A 4,268-nucleotide genomic window follows, 5' to 3' on the forward strand; every position below is an offset into this window, starting at 1 on the left:
AGGAATGGAGCTGGAAAATATTCAAAGAAATAATGCCTGAAATTTCCCCAAATCCGGAAAGGGGCATAAACCTAGATTCAAGAAGCTTAGTGAACCCCAAATGGGGTAAATAAAAAAAAAAAAAAAATCCATGCCCAGACATATCATAATCAAACTTCTGAAAACTAAGAATGTGGGAAAAGCACATAGAGAGAAATGGTATATTACCTATAGGGGAAGAAAATTTGAATGACAGTGCCTTTCTTATCAGAAATTACCAAATCCAGACCCAGAGAAGATGGCCGCCCGAGCAGTGTATGGGCTGTCTCAGTCTGTTCAATGTTTTAGTACATCTGTGGTCAGACCATTTTCCAAGCTTGTGAGGCGGCATGTTCAGATATATGGTATCAAAGGTCGCTATGCTACTGCTCTTTATTCTGCTACATCTAAACAGAATAAACTGTCACAGGTAGGAAAAGAATTCTTGAGAGTAGCACAAATCTTGAAGGAACCCGAAATGGCTGCTTCCATGATGAGTCCCTATGTAAAGCATTCCACGAAAGTGAAAAGTTAAATGACTTGAGCTCAAGAGAGAGGTTCTCTCCTCTCACATCCAACCTGATCAATTTGCTTGCTGAGAATGGTCGCTTGGACAATACCCCTGGAGTCACATCTGCCTTTTCGACCATGATAAGTGTCCACCAAGGAGAAGTAATGTGCACAGTGACCACTGCATCTCCTTTAGATGAAACCACTTTTACTGACTTAAAAACAGTCCTGAAGAGCTTCCTAAGGAAAGGCCAACTATTTAAGTTGGAAGTTAAGACTTATCTGTTAGTCATGGGTGGAATGATTGTCCATATTGGAGAGAAATATGCTGATGTTTCTGAGAAAACCAAGATTCAGAAGCTGAGCAGGGCCATGCAGGAGGTTTTCTGAAAGTGTTGATTTTCTGTCAGTGAAAATTCCTAAACCTGGAACAACAATAAAATGCTTCCTGAAAAGGAAAAAAAAGAAAGGAAGAAAGGAGGGATGGACCAAGTCCAGAAGAAAGTGGCACATTTTTTAAGCGTTGAAAGAAAAGAACTGTCAACTTAGAATTCTAGATTCAGCAAAAATATCATTCAGGAATGAAAAGACAATAAATCCAGTCTAAGATAAAGAAAAAATGGAATTTGTCACTTGCAGACCTACCCTGGAAGAATGACCAAATGAAGATCCTTTAAAAAAAAGAGAGAGAGACCGTAGAAGTCAGGGGTTGGGGCAAGGGGCAAGGGAGATGGAAAAAGATAATCTTAGGTTCCATCAGAGCAGAGCTCCATGTGGGGGGTTCAATCCCATGACCCTGAGATCATGACCTGAGCTGAAATCAAGAGTCAGACACTTACCTGCCTGAGCCACCCAGGCACCCCAAAAACTCATTGTCCTCAATGATCACCACTGTCCTATGATGTGCTATTATCCCATTTCTCTGATAATGAAACTGTCAATAAATCTGGGCCCAAGACCAGGTAGCTAGTAAGTAAGAGACCAGGGTCATTCACTAAGCACAGTTAGTTTTTCTATTCTAGACTTAAAACAGAGCTGAAAGGCAAGGAGAATGGACCAAATCCAGGGGCTTGAAGGTTAGAACAGTGCATTCTGGCAAGGTTGTCAGATTTCTAGGATGGCCCCAACCTGGGACTCAGAGCCTGAACCTTGACCCAAAGTTCTGATCTCCCCAGCTCCAGTGCTCACACTCAGGAGAAATCCCACATATTATATGACATTATGACTTTCTGTTGAAAAATTATATGTGGTAATAATATTGTGCTTATTATTTTTATCAAAATGAGTCTTTAACTTTTTGGGTATTCATATTTCATTATTTGCTGACAAAATGGTAGGATGTCTGGGATTTGCTTTGAAGTCATCCAGTAAGGGGGGAGTGAAGGGGGTGTCAGCATGTAGATTTAAGAAGCTTATCCATGACTTAATAATACTTTGTTGAAGCTGATGATTGCTATGTGTAGATACATTTGTCTCATCTTTCTGCTTTGCAGTATATTTGAAAATTTTTATAACGAAATGCTTTTTAAAAAGTGCTTCCCCAAAGATAAGCTGGGAAGAAAAAAAAGTAAGTCATGTGCCCAAGGGAGGAAGAGAGGCCAGGTCAAGTTCCCACAGGGTTGAGGGGACAGGTGGGAGCAATGTTGTTGATGGGCTGACCAGGCATAAATGAGTTTTGAATATTCTTGAGCATGAAGCAGCAGAGTTTCCCCAATCTCTGTTGCTAAGCTTGTTCACTTCTCAGTCCAGAATGACTGGAAACCCAGGCCCAAGATGAGCTGTGTCTGCCAGGGGGTCCTTCCAAGAGGCCATCACCTTTAAGGAGCTGGAGATCTGACATGGGCACCCCAAATCTGGTGGACATCAAGGGGCCAAGACAAAAGTCTGTCCCACACTTGGCTGCATCATTTTCAAGTTCTGTCCTTTACCCCTTCACCTCCCCACCCCACGACTCTCTCATAGCCAGTTGGCACTTAAATACTCAAGCCCTTGATCTTTTAACATTCCATTCCTGTCCCATTCCTTCCTCCAAAGCCATGTTTGTGCTGGAATGCCCCCTCTCTGCCAGCTCACTAAGATACTCCGCTTCCCAGTTCTTAAAACATTTCTGCTGTATATTCCCACTAAGAAATTCCCCCAATATTTAGATAGGGGGTGTTGATTTCCTACCACAATTCCTTCCTCCCACATTCCTCCGCCAAATACACTGACCATTTGTTTTTCATTAATATAAAAATGGAAACCCTCACTTTATTAATTGATGTCTGTTTCTAATATTCTGATCTGGCAGTGTGGTCTGGGTAATGTGCTAGCTGCCAGGATATAGGAATCATACCAGTTTTCTTAACTCAGTGCAAGAAACTCAAGGAAAGGTACACATTCAGGCACCTGACAGATGCTCCAGGAGAAGAGGGTCATCTTGGTGAAAGGAATGATGAACATGGTGAGATGTGGCGTGTGTCTTCACCTGCTCCTTTGTGCCCTTACTTGCCCCTTCTCTCAGGCCCCCACTACATTGATGTAACCTCCTCACTAGAACCACCCTAAAGTCCTATATTGTAAATGCCTTCTTCTCTGATGTCAAAACTTCTCAGTCCTATCTCCCCAGGGCTCTCTTTCTTGATGGAATAGCCAATCGCTTACGTGATGATGACCTAAGGGATTACTCCATGCCAGTTTACATTTGCATGTTAATAACTTGGTCCAAAGGGTAAATATTATAGGCATTTGGGGCACCTTTGGAGGCCAATGAAGAAAATATTTCAGAGACTAGGTGATTTCTAGAGCCCTTCATATCAATCCATGTGGGCTGCTAAAAGAAGTTGGCACAGTGTTTAATTTATAAATCACCCAGCAAATAGTGACGAAACAAACCATTGGCAAGTCATCTCCAACTAGTTGGTGACGGCTTTATAAAAATAAGATTCATATCCACTCATAAAGAATATGGGAGCCTTCCTGAAAAACTAGAGTCTCAGGTTGAACACCATCCCCAGATACAACTGGATTTACCTCTGAGGAGCTAGAAGGGATAGAGGCCTTTTACTTCAGGGATCCCTAGTTTGGGAAGGATTTCACTGTGGGCTTTGTTGGGGAGCAGATATACTGTTAGAAAGAGGATAAGACAGAAGTCTTGCAGCTCCATAATCTTGGGCTCCTTCTAAAGTATGCCCTGGGATTCTTGAGTAGGCTCCCACACGCCGTATCCTAGTGAGCTAATTGGAAAAGGTAAAATTTCTTATCCTGAACACTACCAGTCAAATATCTCCTCCAAGGCAGATGCAGATTACTGGAGGGTCCCTCCCTCCCCCTTCTCTCAAGTTTTGGCTTCCTGACGTCAGTGAAGGCTCTTCTGGCCTAGCAGCCTTGGCCTTGGGCCTAGAAAGCATCATTGTGGACAGCTCAGACTTGAAGCTGATGGCTCAGATAATTGGACAATCTAGGCCCAAATGCCAGTTTCCAAAACCAGAGAGATTTCTGTGCAGTTTGACCTATCATTTAAGCCAGACAGAAAATCTTTGACATTTCTCCCCCACTCCCTCTTTTTAAACAATGTAAAATGCTATTCCCCATCTAATTATACCCAAGAAATGTGACAACTGTAATTTTAAGAATCCAATGCCCACAAAACATTGTGTAAAACCTACAGTCTCTATTCATCAATAAATTATGTATAATTAAGCATTCTAAAATGATTTTTTTTCTTTTCTCCTCATTTAAAAGATTTCTAGCCCATTGGT

General features: G+C 42.0%; 1 pseudogene; it reads left to right on the plus strand.

Annotated features, from left to right (window-relative positions):
* Window positions 1-277: 277 nt before the first annotated feature.
* LOC111152622 lies at window positions 278-918 on the plus strand (annotated as a pseudogene).
* The last annotated feature ends 3,350 nt before the right edge of the window (window positions 919-4,268 follow it).

This window comes from Enhydra lutris, unplaced genomic scaffold (assembly GCF_002288905.1).
Source record: "Enhydra lutris kenyoni isolate GAN:26980312 unplaced genomic scaffold, ASM228890v2 scaffoldscaffold29, whole genome shotgun sequence".
Lineage (NCBI taxonomy): Eukaryota > Metazoa > Chordata > Mammalia > Carnivora > Mustelidae > Enhydra > Enhydra lutris.